Source organism: Arvicola amphibius, chromosome 10 (genome assembly GCF_903992535.2).
Source record: "Arvicola amphibius chromosome 10, mArvAmp1.2, whole genome shotgun sequence".
Classification (NCBI taxonomy): Eukaryota; Metazoa; Chordata; class Mammalia; order Rodentia; family Cricetidae; genus Arvicola; species Arvicola amphibius.
The window spans coordinates 41928732-41944195 of NC_052056.1; positions in this window are offsets into that span (position 1 = coordinate 41928732).

Here is a 15464-nt window from a genome sequence, read left to right on the forward strand (position 1 = left end):
TCAGTGGTCAGCATCTCTACTCAGTGAATTTGACCACAAAGGTATCCCTAGGTGCCAGCCAGACCTGTAAAATTCAAAACCCTTGGAATGCCTTCATACTTTTTCTCCTGAGCAGACTGTTAAATGTTCATCCCTCCTTAGAGGACACACACTCCAAGCATGTCTACAAGGCAAAATTTTCCATAACCCACAGAATTTACTGAGAGAGTCTCCAGCTTGAGTTAAAGATACAAAGTCAAATTTTCTGTCTAGTGATTTGTTTGCGACACCAAAAAAACAGGCACTGACATACTGATTTGTAATTTTCTGGGTGCTTTGGGAGTTTCTGGGAATACCAGGGAGCCCTGCATTGTTTTCTTCCAATCTGATTTGTTATACCTTAGTTGAGCTGTCCTTTTAAATGTCCTGGATCTAATTTCTAAAGCAGACAGCTAATCCTTGTCTATTCATCTGTACCCTGCGCTTTTCTCAAATCACTTACTGTGTCTAGAGTAAAGCCAATAAGAAATGTCATATAATCAAAAGCTTCTCGGAATACAGAAGATATCAGATGTCATCAAATCATTATTAAAAGGGCAGTTGCCTGTGTTTTTATTTTGACACAGAAATTTCATATCAGATTTTGTGTGCATGATATTTTAAAAGATGGGAGGAACCTCTCAGAAGAGTCAGTCATGAATACCACATGATCCCACTTCACAAAAGTATTCTCTGTGTTAATGTCATGTATCAATACACGTAGAAAAACAGGCCTGTTTTCAAGAGACCTGCAGATTATTTTATTCAATATATAAAATTTGATGTGCATGCATCTGCTGAAATTTGAGCATGGCTTCTTGAAAACCAAGAATTGTGAGTCAATGAGGGTAGTAGCCTCCTTGGAGAAGAAGAGAGAACCTCTTTGTCATGCAGGGATACAAAAGGCAGACTCAACTCTGGCAACAAAACTGGACACATATCAGAACAGTTCTATTTTTAATGCTATGATCCTCTATTTTCTGCCTTCATAGGTCTGAGAATGTCTTTTAATATTTGTGATACATTATAAAATATGATGCTATGCTGTGTTAAAAACAGTCATATTTACTTTTCCAATATATTGGCTTCACTTGAACTACACAGTTTTACACAGTAATTACAGGAGCTATTCATATAAGTAAAAATCAAACCCCTAAATGCAGTTCCTTGGTGATACTAGGTATACTTCAGGTTTCTTGGAGTACTAATTGGCTACCTGCTCTGGGGCGAAGACCAGGGCAGTCTTAAATGCTACCTCAAGTCTTTTACTTCTCACCAGACCTTTCTAAACTAAGCCTACTAAAATTCTTTCCAGTACTTTTTAAATACAGTGTATGAAAATACACATGGTCAAAAGAGAGTGAAATTCCCAGGACGAATGTATTTAAACTGGGGTTTAAAAGAGAACTAGGGTTCTCTTTTAAAGAAATATGTATTACATTTTAAGTCATATACACTGTCTGAAAAATCCAACCTTTGGTGCAGGAGTTGCATGCAGCACAGAATGAAGCCTAACACATCTGTAGGTGCCAGTATAACGCAGTGTCAAAACGTCCATGCTAACAAGAAAAGTGTTTCCGTGCAACTAACTGAATCACATTCTGGAGCTGTTCCTGAATTCCTTGGCCCCATGTATCCAGTCCATGCTTTAGTTCTTTAGTCAAGAGCAAAAATGGGCATGACGTCATCAGTCCTTTTCTATGTTACTTTATTTTGTTGTTTTATTTTTCCTTTTTTTTTTTTTTGACAGTGTCTCCATACTTAACAGTTGCTATCCTAATACTCACTATGTAGCACGGGTTAGAACTCATGACAGTCCTCCTCTCTCAGCATCCTACATAGGATTTCAGGTGTACACCACCACGTCCAGAAATGCCAGTCCTTTTCATGCATTGTGTAAAAGTCTTCAAACCAACATCTAATTCTTGTTCCATCCACGAAGCTTGTGCTTATCCTGTGGACTGTGGCTCATGCAGTCCTATGCTTCCATGTCTCCTCATGAACAGGCAGATTGTGAGACAGTCATGTGCCTTCGCAAGGCTAGGCACATAGATCGGGGTTTCCTGAACAATGGACCATAGTTTACTAAGTTTTACATAGTTTACTAAGAGCATCACGTTTTTCTCAGAGAGCACAAGGAATAGCACCAGAATTATCAAAGTATCATACAATAAAAACCACAAGATCCTTTTGATTTTACCTAAGTTTATTAATCAGAAGATGAGATACTTATTGATAATTTTTGTAGAGAGAAAGCACGAGAGCCTTTTGTTTAAATGGAGCAAGGGTCAGATTATTTGACATTCTTCTTGCCACATCATAATAAAGCTTTACTGAATAGGTGTCACAAATCTAATCTGAATTCAGGTGATCCTTTCCTAGCTTATTGTTGGCATGAATAGATTAGGCACTTATGAAAATTAAATTGTGCTGGGTCATTTTATTTACTAGATAACAGATGGTCACAACTCATTACCTTGTAATTTGGTCACCACTTAGAAAGATGTGCAAATGAGTATGTAGTAATGACATTTCGGTCCTATTGTATACAAGTTTACTTAGCAACTACAAGATATATTTGTTTGTGTTAGGACTATGTATGTGAATGAACCACGCAACTGAGAGAAGAAAATGCTCTTATAGGATGTGTTAGTTTCATCTTCAAACATGGTTTACATATTCAGAAACTAGACTGTACATGCCAACATGAGGTGATGTCAAAATAACCAGGCTGATATCATGGAAGTGGTAAAGAATAGGAATGTTGATTGTTTATTTCTCCTTTTTGAGTGTTTTTCCTGTGTGCCTCACATGTGCCTTGTGACCATTGAGATCAGAAGAGGTAACACACCATCTGCAGCATGAGTTACCGATGGTTGTGAGCGACCACAGAGGTGCTGGGGACCAAATCTAGGTCCTCTGCAAGAGCAAGGGTTTCCAATCACTGATGCATCTTTCCAACTTGTTTAAAAGTTGTAAATAGTTATTTTTTAATTATGCCTAGATCTGCTTGGCTTTTGAAGACATTTACCATCCTATAACAATGAAACCATAGTCTTGTGGGTGGTACCTCATGCTTCCAATCTCGATGCATGTTAGGCTTGAGCCAGGATGATTGCCATGAGTTTGAGGCTATTGTTGGATACACCGTGACTTATTGAATAGCTGGGATAAGGAATAAATCCCTTCCCCGAAACAAAACAAATTAATAATTCCCCAGTGTTTCCTGCAGAAGAGCACTGGAACTCAGGCATTAACAGATTTATGCAAGATTGCATTTCTAGTAAACTGACCTGGATTATAGGTTATTCCTTCTCCACATCCATCCTCCAGTGTGTTCCCCAGCACAGTGAGTGGGAGAATTTCTTTCTAGGTATTCCTGAGCATATTAAAACAGAACTGTGACATTTAGTCTGTTAGTACATCTTTAGAGAGAAGAAGTGGATTAAAAAACATTAATGATGCCTTGGAAATCAGCTATCTGAAAGTCAATTACAATTTTTACAAGCTTCTGTGATCTTATTATTTTAGCCAAATTTCATGAAGAACTGTAGAATTTCTCTTGTTATAGTCATGGATACTTTATGGAATACAGGTAACCTGTGTATTACATAAAAACATTCCTGCAAAGAGAGGCACAGTTTACTGAATATCTCTGAGACCTGCTATCTGACATGGTTTAGGCCTTGGGCATATGGTCTTCAAGTCATTTGCATGGTACTTAAAATCATTTAGACAAAGAACAGCTTAACAGGGCTGAGACAGCTTTACTCCAAATACGCCCTTAAACTATCTATGTTACGGCATTTTTCGATGACAAGGCCAAGTCCACATCACAAGACCAAATGTGCTGTACATATTTTTTTTTCAAGAACTTAGTCAGCTAGAAAACTGGCATTGAACTCCCTGCAAAAATGTTCCTTCCCCAGTTCATGTTATCCTTCTGAATTAAATTGTCATTCTCTTCTTTTTCACGTGTACCTGCCTCCATCCTTCACCGCAACAAATAAGCATTAAAACCTAGTTACGGCCAGGAACTTTCAGGACGAAGACTAAGAAGATGGATACGACTGACCTTGCCTTCTTGAGATCACAGATAGATTTAAGACAAAATAAAAGGACATGGACTTAGAGAAGCTGCATACAGCGGAAGAAACAATGATGTCAGGGAATGTCAGAGGGGAGATGGACTTGGTAGGGACTTTCTCAAGAAGAGGCAATTATCTGTAACTGATTTATCAGTACACGGGTATTGGAAGCCTATTTTCTGATGTTTTATTTCACTTGTTTTAAACTATTGAATTCTAATTAGGCACTCAACATATTACTTGCAACATTCAATCTCATTGGATCACTGTATGGGATCATCCAACCCACCCCTCGGAAACTGAATCAGAGATAATTGCTTTGCCCAAGATCCCTTCCTTGACTTTAGGTGATAAAAGTGAACATTGAAGGAGTCCGACTTGGGTACATTCTTAATCACTATGTTAATAAGCTTTGTTAGCACTGAAAAACTAAAAAATGTTTTGACAGGTGATAAGGGAGGCCCGGGGCAATCAGGATGAGGTACAGTCACAAGCAAAGGCACAGAAATACTGCTTTCACCTTGTTTTGAATTGCCCTGTTTCTGGCCACTGGTTCATATCTCTAATAGGATGGAGGGTCAAAAAGAATTCTTCTAAAGGAAGGGTGGTGAGACCTCTGCTTAAGAATGCAAATGAGCAAGGGCCTATGACAAAGCCTGGGGACTGTTGACATTTGCCTGGCAGATGGCAGTTGCTGAAAGTGATAGCTATCAAAATTGCCCCTTCTGTATCTTTCCTAGAATGGCAATGGAAAATAATTAAAATAAGGACAGTGATACAAATAGTAACTGGGAAGGAGCATGCCTATCAAATATTTATGGAAGAGCTCCCCTTGGCACTATGGTCTACTGCTACTCTGCAGAAGTCATTTACAACCAGTCAATAAAGGAAAAGGATTGAAAACCCTGGAATAAACAACCACAATAACATGTACCATATTCATCTCCATCCAACTCATCCTTCTAAGACTTCAGCCTTTCTACTGCCCTACATGCATGCACACAGCAATAGATAAAATATATAAACAAAACAAGCAGATATAGGCCTAATGATACTGCAATCTATATTCCCTCCAGGCAGGGAAACAATAAACCGAAATTAAAACTAATAGATGGATCTTCAGTTTGTTGGTGTGTGTGTGTGTGTGTGTGTGTGTGTGTGTGTGTGTAATGAATGTGTGTGGTCTTATTGTAGTTGTATACCTTCAGTCTCTAATGGAATAATCATTCTATGCTCTCAAGTAACAAAACACAGTGATTCATGTGGCACTTCCCAAACATAGTGGCCGCAGAATAATTTTCTATGGAATGTTCTATATAGGATTTCTGTGGGACATACTCTTGAAATATATGCTTTGCCAAGTGATTCACAAAACCTTGGGTTACCTGCTTTTCTTTTTTGTTTTTATTTCTCTTGTGATATCAGAAAAGGCAGGTACCTAAAGTAAGTCCATTCTTAAAGCTGTATTTCCTAGCTTGGCTCTCTGTTAGAATATTTACTTGCATCTTGATGTTTTCTCAGAAGCTCCTTGATCAGGAAGGCAGCCTCTTCAGTGTTTAGATAACAGCCATTTGGTAAATAAATAAGCAGGTGATGAGTGCTAGAATCTCTTAGATGTATAAGAGCATAAACGTTATCTAGGGATTAGCAAGACAATTGTTCTGAGGATGCTGCTTGTCTGCTAATTGTCTGTAAAGTAAGGTTCCATCCATCACAAAGAAAGGACAGCCTATAGTGCTGTTTACAAACTCACTTCATTTGTTCATGTGCCACCTTCCATCATAAGACTTGAGTTTTAAATCTGTGACTTTTCTGAGCACAAGAGATATGTCACAGGCACACTCGTAGATGGGACAGTTCTGACTCAGTGAAGGCAAGAAAATGAAACAAAACAAAGGGAAACAAAACAAGAGACTGGTTTACTAACAAAACTGCAGAGACTCTGAAAGAAAGCTGTTTCCAGTGATCAATGAGTTAGTGAAGGAAACCCTGAGCCACCTTGTCTGGTAAAATACTAACTAGTCAGAGCAATTGATTCAGTAGTGGTTGTCAGCAATATCCGGGGGGGTGGGGGCATAAACACAGCTCCTAGCTTAGAAAGGACAGCCGGGGGTGAGGGGTAAGCAAATAGCCTACCTTTAAAGGAAATGGTATTGATCAATCAGAGGCATACACACAGAGCAGTCCAGCAAATTTATTTAATGTGAAATGGATAGTTTATCTTTGGAAGCATTTCAATCATAGTCACGCCACTCTAAAACAAACAAATACCCCAAGCATCCAGTTCTGTGTGGTTTCTGAAGGTGCAAAGAGGAAGCAAAGCTGTTGTGTTGTGGTATTTAATTAGGCAAGAATGGCATGCAGAATCCTGGCCTCTGGCCCCCCTCGTGTGAATCTGACTCCTAGTATGGGTTTAGAAGATGTAAGCAAAATAGTCTGAAACCTCACACTAGAATAATGCATTTTCACACATCCCATGTACATGAATAAAGTTGAATTAAGGATGTGGTCAATCAAATAGAAGGTTTATACACTACTCATAAAGAAAAATGGCAATAAGGTTGAGAGAAAAATCCTACTTATGGCTCAATCTGATCATTGCAGTGAATCTGCTCTCACAAAAAGAAAGAAAGAAAGAAAGAAAGAAAGAAAGAAAGAAAGAAAGAAAGAAAGAAAGAAAGAAGGAAGGAAGGAAGGAAGGAAGGAAAAGAAAGAAAACCTCCAGTGAGTGACATTTCAAATGAATGTTTGCCATATTTTCTTGTGTTGAATACTGGCACGTACCGACACAGAAATTGCACACCCGGACTGAGAAAGATTTAACTATATTCATACAGCATACAATTCCCATTGCAGGACCCTGATCTAAGACAGAAGTGAGCATCTCCTCATCATTGTGTACCTTCCCATCCTCTAGCATTTCTAGTTTTCTTCAATTACCAATATCCTTATATTGGAAGTTTTTCTGTGTATGTATAATTTCACTCACCCCTTTACAGGCATTTTATTTTCCAGAATTCATTATCTAAAACATATTTCCCTTTCTGTGTTACTGTAATTGCCTTGTTGTGATGATAAATTAATCAATCGTGCTTAAATGGTTTAGATGACTTTTCTTAACAAAAGCACTACAAATATTTAGTACATCTTTAACTTTATTTAGCAACTTCATCAGCTAGTCTGAACTTGGCAGTGCAGACTCTCATTTGCATAAGGGGTAGCAAAAACACACTTAAGCCCCGTCTATACATGTCTGGCAGTTCATTAAGTTTCTAGCAGAGATGTTTCTGACCTGCTTCTGTCCCAGGGGTTAGTAATTTGCTAATGGGAATATGTGAAATGTAATACTAATGTTCCTATTCCTTTAATTAGGAAAGCCTTTCAGAAACGAATACGCTTTCTAAATACAGAGAGAACTCTTAGAGCAGAAAGTGTAAGACACACTGTCCCGCTGAGTTTGGGAAGGTGTTCTTGGTTTCAGTGCAGTGTAATCTGCCCTAAACTAAATGCCTGCCATCTTGGAGCAGAACCTAAAGAACAAAGAGGAAGGAACAGGACACCAAGAGGGGAAGGGAAGGCACTGAAAGGGAAGGAATAGCCATTCCAGAGGGAGAGGTAAAGGAGGGGAATTGGAGAGAAACAAAATGGAAAAGAGAGGAAAAAAGGGAGGAGCAACTAAGGAAGGGTGAGGAGAAGGGGTGAGGAGAAGGGGTGGGAAGAAGGGTAGCCATGCAAGGAGGCAAGCAAAGAGAAGCTGATTGAGCTAATATGTTCAGAGAAAATGGAAAAGAGAGGGAAGGGAAAGAGAGAAGAGGGTAAGATTATGAATGAGTATGGAACTGTACCTCAAATAGTCCCTGCAGCTTTCCTGAACCTTGAAGGAGTACACGCCATTTTCAAACACTGTGTGTCTGTCTGATCGCGGCCTGTGGTGACCCCAGCTCCACTCAGCACCTGTAGCTTCAATGTTGTTCCTTTTCCATTGCACAGCAGCCCCGGGGCAGTTTCCGCCTTCTATCGGAGACACTCTTGCGGAAGGTGGGAGGGATGTGCATAAAAAGAAACGAGATCTAAGGAGGGCTAATGTCGGGGTTGGATTTGAAGAAGAAAAGGCAGGGGTTGTCCTGGGCTGTACAGTACTGATTCCCCACTATAGTGAATTCTTAGCAAATCCACAGGGCAACTCTCTTTCCTCCTCAACACACAGTAAGCACAGTGTTCGGCTCTGACAGCTGGCATAGCTCATCCATGCCTAAAAGGAATACGGAAGGAGGCCAACTCTGTTTAAGCACTTTGGTGGTTGTTTGCTTTAATTTGATGCATTGGAGTCGTTTGGAAGAAGAAACATCAATTGAAAAAATGTCTCTATCAAATTGGTGAGCAAGTCTATGAAGGATTTTCTTGATTAATTGTTTGTATAGGATGGCTCTGTCCACTGTGGGCAGTGCCATCCTTGTGCAGCTGGTTCTAGGTTACATAAAAAAGCAAGCTAAGAGAATCTTGGGGCACATGATAGAAAGCAACATTCCAGCATTCCAGCATGGCCTCTGCTTCAGTTTCTTCCTCCAGGTTCCTCCCTTGAGTTCTTGGCCTGACTTCACTTAATGTTGGTCTGTGATTGGGGCGTGTAAGCCAAATAAACAACCCTCCCCCATTATGGTTGGTTTTCTTGTCAACTTTCCATAAAATTGAAATATGTGAGAATGGAGTCTCCACTGAAGGAAGTGTCCTCGTTGTCTTGATCCCTGTGGGAAGACACATACTAATTACGGGGAGGGGGCACCTTCTGGTATAGCGTTTAAGTATCCATTTAAAGCAGTGGTTTATAATCTTCCTAATGCTGTGACCGTTTAACAAAGAACCTCATATTGTAGTGATCTCCAACTATAAAATTATTTTCGTTGCTACTTCTAAACTGTAATTTTGCAACTGCTGTGAATCGTAATATAAACATCTGTTTTCCCAGTGATCATTGGGGATCACGATCCACATGTTGAGAACCACTAGCATAAAGGTTCTGATAGAAGAAACATCATCTAGGCTTTTACTTGTTTGGCTTTCCCCTTACTGCCAAGTTCATCAGCCCCAGTACTGGTGCTGCCATTTCAGTTGCTCCTAGCAGAACAGGCATTCCTAAGTTTTTATCCTAAATTATAACCTAGCAGCTGTCAGGAACCTTCTGAATTCAGGTGCCATATTGGACTAGTGAGGAACCCAACTTTATGGACTGAGCCAACATTAGGTTCCTGACTCTCTAGGGTGACTCTGTTGTTTTCATTACTTTGAACATATATGTATATACGTATATATATATATACACACACACACACATATATATGTCTATATAATTATATAATTTCCTTGACTCTACTCCTCTAGAGAACACTAAATAATATACTCCTCAAGTTTCTTTAGTCATGGTGTTTTATCACAGCAATAAAAAGGAAACTAAAACTAACATTTATCTTTAAGTTGATTGATTTAATTACAGTTTTTAAATTTTTAAATTAGTTTAATTATATTTGGATGGGTGTTTTGCCTTCATGTATGTCTGTGCAATATACGTGGCCTTGGGGCGTGGTGTTAATTGAGGCCAGAAGGAGGAACTGGATCTGTCCATTGTAACTGGAATTACAGACATTGTGAACTAGTTTGTGTGTGGCAAATGCTTTTAACCTCTCAATTAACTCTCTAGTCCCTATTTACTTACATCTTGAGATAAGGTCTAGTCTCTGTGTGTGTGTGTGTGTGTGTGTGTGTGTGTGTGTGTGTCTGTGCGTGCATATGATGTGCAACAGTATATGAGTGTTTGGCAGCGTGTAGGCACTGATGTATACATAGGTAGGTGCGTTTGTATGTGTGTTGTGCGTATGTGTATGTGCACGTATGTGAAGTGTATGAGCATATAGAGGCCAGAAAGTGGAGTAAAGCATCTTCTTTAAAGGCTTTCAATCTGATATGTTCTGACAAGGTGTCTCATTTGAGCCCGGAGCTCACTAGTACACCCAGTCTTACTATCCAGCTTGCTGTAAGGGTCTTTTCTCTCCTTCAGCAGTGCTAAGATGATGGGTGGGCCATCATACCAAGCCCATGAGCTTACATGGGTTATTTGGATTTGACTTCTGGTTCTCACACTTAGATTTTTAAGCCCTTTACCCACTGGGCCTTCTCCATGGGCCCCCTATAAAATTTATGTAACCAGCCCCCAATGAGCTGAGACTTAGGCGGTCTTTCTCCCCACCTTACAAACAGAACTCTGAAGAACAGTTCTTGATGCACATTCCTTAGATGTAAAAACTATTGGATCAAATTATTTCACCCTTTTGAAAACTGGAGTAAGTATCACTGCATCTTCTGCAGCAAGTTTGTATTGATCTGCAATTCCGAAAATCACCTCACCGACAGGAGGAACGCTTTGTCTCAGTTAATGCGTGCAGCAGGCCTCTCGCTCTGCACTTCTGTCTCTCCTTTGCCTCAGTTTTCCTTCTGGAGGGTCTGCGCATTCAGCTGCCTTTCGTACTTTTCTACTGTTGTAAAACGTTTTGCTGTCGTTTTGTTTTATGTTTCTACGTTATTATTCATGTTCAGTTTTTCCCTCAGCTTTATTTTCTAATCTTACTGTCTTGAAGGAAATGCTTCTCATTTTGGAGCTGTGGAAATCTCTAACTATGGGTGTTTTACAAGCACTTGCCTGTAAGACGTCTTTACATCAGTGTGCCCTCTTTCAAAAGTAGCCATGACTGGAAGGACCTGGAAGTTTTCTTGTTCTCTCGTAGTACCTGACCAAGAGAAGAAGCTTCAAGTGGGAAATGCTTACTTCAGTTCAGCGCTTCACATCAGTTCCTAGTGGTGGAGAAGGCTTATATTTGTGTTGTCCCTGGTGACTGACGCTTCTGGCATGGTTTATTAAGAAGCAGTGGGGAACTGGAGAGATGGCTCAGTGGTTAAGAGCACTGACTGCTATTCTAGAGGACGTGGGTTCAATTCCCAGCATCCACATGGCAGCTGGCAACTGTCTGTACCTCCAGTCCCAGGGGACCTGACACCTTCAAACACCAGGCAAAACTCTAATGTTCCTAAATAAATAAAATAAAAATAAGAAGCAGAACATGTAAATATTTTCTTGAATCAGAATTAAATATCAACTTGGGTCACTAGAGTGACCCTCTTGTCCAAGGTAGCCCACAGTACCCGAAGCTTTACTGCTCTTCTTAGTAGGGCCTCTAGCTGGGGATAAGTGTTCTGACACATGAACTTATTGGGAATAGTTCACATTCAAAGGACAGCAGCCATCTCTTCCAAGTTTCAAATCGTATGTACTGGAGTTTGGTTTCTGCTTCACCTGCCTGCTCTCTCTGTAGTGCTCAGGAGGACATTAGCTACATGGTCTGATCATTAAGTGTAGAATAAAGAGTGTGGAAAAACAGAAATATGTGCTCCTTCAGCAACTATTAGCATAGTGCTGTGATGAAAGAAGCAGACACGAGGAGACACTGCACTTTATACCACAAGCGTTACCTCAAAGGATGCAGCTCTCTTGCGGCTTCTCTGGCCTTTGCGGCTGGGCTTTGTAGCAGTCCCTTGGGAGCTGCTTGCACTACAAGGAAGAGGCTTGGCTTCTGTGGCATCCACAAGTACTCCAGGAGGATCCTTGAGGTTGCAAAGTGGCAGGAGAAGCTGCTGTACCACATCCTGGGGTAACAGAGGATGCTTGCTGGGTGTCAGAGAAGGCCAGGTGGAACCGGAAGTGGTCTTTGAGCTCTGATTTCAGATTAGGACTGCTTCTACTCAAATGTATACTTTTATATCTAGAGGAGCACCCTTACAAACATCTCAGTGCTTTGTTTTTGTAGTTTATGAGATCCGTTCAACTGACGCTTTTCCCTTTCAGAATATGTTTATACCACTCTGATGGCACTGCGTATGTCTTCAAATACTGAAATCCTTGGTTTTAACAAGGTGATCTACCATAGAAGAACCATAGAACCATAGGAGAACATTTCAGACACAACCGTTTTAGGCTGCTATGCCTTACCACTGCCTCTTCAGATAGGGAGTAGGCAATTAAGATGGGTATTGGGGGGCAGGGGTCCTGGCATCTGTAAAGTATGCCTTAAGCATGTTTTTCAGGCTAACAGGGTGATTTCCAATACAGAAAAAGAAAATACAAATTAAAGACAGACCGAACGTACCAATAACTAATTTCTAAGAAAGACCTCAGTTTCTTCACTTGTTAAAAAAAAATACAAAGAAGAGTTCCATTCTCTGGTCATTGTAAGGAATAAATAAAGAGTGAGTCTCACAGAAGTACACAATGAGTTTTAACTGTATAGCAAATATTGTTATTGATGGGACCAACGAGGCCTGGTGTATTCCACATCAGATGGTTGAACAATCCAACTTGGCCCAAACTGCTTGGTGGGTGGAGGGAGGGTTAGGTCCTCAGAAGGTTAGGTCATAAATGAGTTAGCTGTCCTTTAACTTGTTCATAATTTGAAACACACTGAGAACCATGAAGTTCGCATTTTCTAAAAGGAGTTTCAACAAACAGAACCATAGAGTTCTCATTCAGAATGAGCAATTTGTTGGCCTCCGTCATGTTTCCTTTGCTCTGCTTTACTGGGTTTTTCTCCCCTTTCCCTTAGTCCCTAGGACTAAGTTGAGTGAAGTGAGACTGAGCAATAAGATAACGGAAGTGAATACGCATGTGTATGGCCCTGTTGGTTGTGTAGGTATCGATGGAATATCTGTGAATAAATTTATCTTGAAGAGAGCACAGAAGTTTCTTCTCAAAAAAATCTAAGGAATTCTAAAAACAAAAACTCGTACAATTACAATCATTTGTTTTGTCTCCATATGAAGATAAGAGAGAATTCAGAGATTGACTTTGTATCAGTTATTTGTCTGGCCAGACAGGGAGATTAAATTCACAGTGGCTGTCTTGGGCTGAGACTCTTATAAAAATATTTGAAGGCTGTGAATCCATATTTACCATCTATCCCTTAAGTTTGTGCTAAAATGTCTGGTCAGATGAAGACACAGGTTATATTCTCTTTATATATGTAGATTGCTCTGTGCGAAATTAGTTTTGTTTTTTTTTTATTGAAAAATATAGAACAAGGGTAGAGATGTTTACTCTGCAAGCCGACCATGGCAGTAGTCATCTCTGCTCCCAGTTTCTAGAAGAATAAAAGGAACAAGCACTAAAACCAGCACTGGGTACCATTGTAAGAGCCAGCCTGGGGTACCACAGCAAGAGCCAGCCAGGAACAATATAGCAAGAATCTATATGAAAGAAAGAGAGAGGGAACTGAAGGATGGGTGAGTTTGTATTTCTCCATATGTACATATGTACATATAGTACATGATATACACACATTATCTATCTATCTATCTATCTATCTATCTATCTATCTATCTATCTATCTATCTATCTATGAGAGAAAGAGAGAGAAACAATGGGTTTATGCTAATAAACTCATTTTAAATGGAAACTATTTTAAGTGTCCACTATCTATCTCTGTTATACCTACCATCCTGAACAGTAGAGCTTAATAGCAGGGCAGACTGTTAAGAATTGGTTGTTTGCTATGACTGAATGACTAATTGCCAGCTCTGACTGTCTGTGAAGTAAATTGCTGGCCTTGGGAAGGAATCAGATTCAAAACCTGAAGTGCATTTTCTATTGAATGAGTATTGTTTTCACAGCACTGTAACCTGAAAAAGTTGTAAGTCAGGAATGATCTATATATGGGTTAGAGTCTGAAATTACATCACTAAAAGGGACTAATACCTGCTCTTAAAGACCCGGAAGATATAGAGCTGTCTCTAATACAAAATTAAGTGGGATAATTAATAATAAATCTAAACATGAAGTGAAGTGGGTACTTTATGATGACCCAGACATAACATAATATGCCAAATTTCTCTTACATTCATTAATCATAGGTCCAACTTAGTGATTAATTGAAAATATTATTGTGAGTACCTTAAAATTTTGTACATATAACCATAAATCTTAGCATAAGATTGACTCATTGGCAAACTGTTTCTCGTGGCATTTTTAATAGATGAATTTGTGAATTTGTACAGGTTTGGCTGTGAGAAAACTGGCACCTGGAAAGTGTGACTCCTTCCCCTTGTCCTTGGTTACAGAGAGTCAACAGAGGAAGCTTAGCTTTCTGATACTCCTGTGTTTTCTCCTCACCATTCTTGGACTATGAAATTAATTTTCTTTATATAAATAGTTAACCTTCTTTCTACATAATCTTGTTCATATGATTTGACCCTTTTCCTGCCTACAGCAATGGAGGTAAATTGGGTAAAATTCTATGAAGAGTTCCTTGGATGTATAGTAAATCAGTATCATACTTAGCAGTCAAAGAGCTATTATGTGAAAATGTTTTTGTCATAATATCATCTTTACTAGTAATGTGTGTTCAATAATACTGCCCATTGCCTGTGCTTCTCTTACCTTGCAGGGCAACCATCCTTAATTTTACTTCTATGCCATTAACATTTTGGTTGGCGGGAGACATCAGCTCAGTTTGGGGCCAGGAGAACTCATCAGCATTCTACTTGCATTTTAGCATTTTGCTGGAGAGCTTCTGAAATGGAACCTTGAGATGTGAATGCCTTGTTCTTTCCATTGTAAGAAATGAACTCCGGAGCCATGGGCTCTCATTGTCCTTCAGATGTAGACATATTTTAATTCACCACATCTCTATAACCTGATGTTAGCTACCATCTCTGAAATGCAAATCCCATCCCCTATGTCCCCACTACCTCCTCAGAGGTGACTTAAAAGAACATATAGAAATACTTCTGGCAATCTTTTGCTTTCAAGAGATCTGAAAGGTGAGAATTTTGTAATGTATGCCTTCAGTTCTGCTGCGGCAGACTATTCTGACTTTCACAAGGCCCATATAGGCTGGGCTACATTAAATTTGATTAAAAGTGTGGATTTTTGTTTACATGCAAGAGAGAACTTTGTGCTCTCTGAACAGATGCCTCAACAACCCTGATACCAATCAGTGAAAAGTGCAGGGTATGCTGTGGAAATCAATACACCATTCGCTTTGGACACTTAAAAAGGATAGGGCTTCTGAAGTTAGAAATATTTGTGTCCCCAAATAATTCATCTGAAGTCTTCTTTCATGGCTCTGCTATCTTGTGGTGGTGATGATGATGGTGGTGGTGGTGGTGGTGGTGGTGGTGGTGTATGTGTATGTGCGTGCGCGTGTGTGATGTGTTGTTGTTGTTGATTGAAGCATAAATCAGCAAAATGAAACATCCAGATAGATCACCAAGACTGAGCCAGAAGAGGTGTTTAAAAATGCTAAATGGATGAGCAAACAA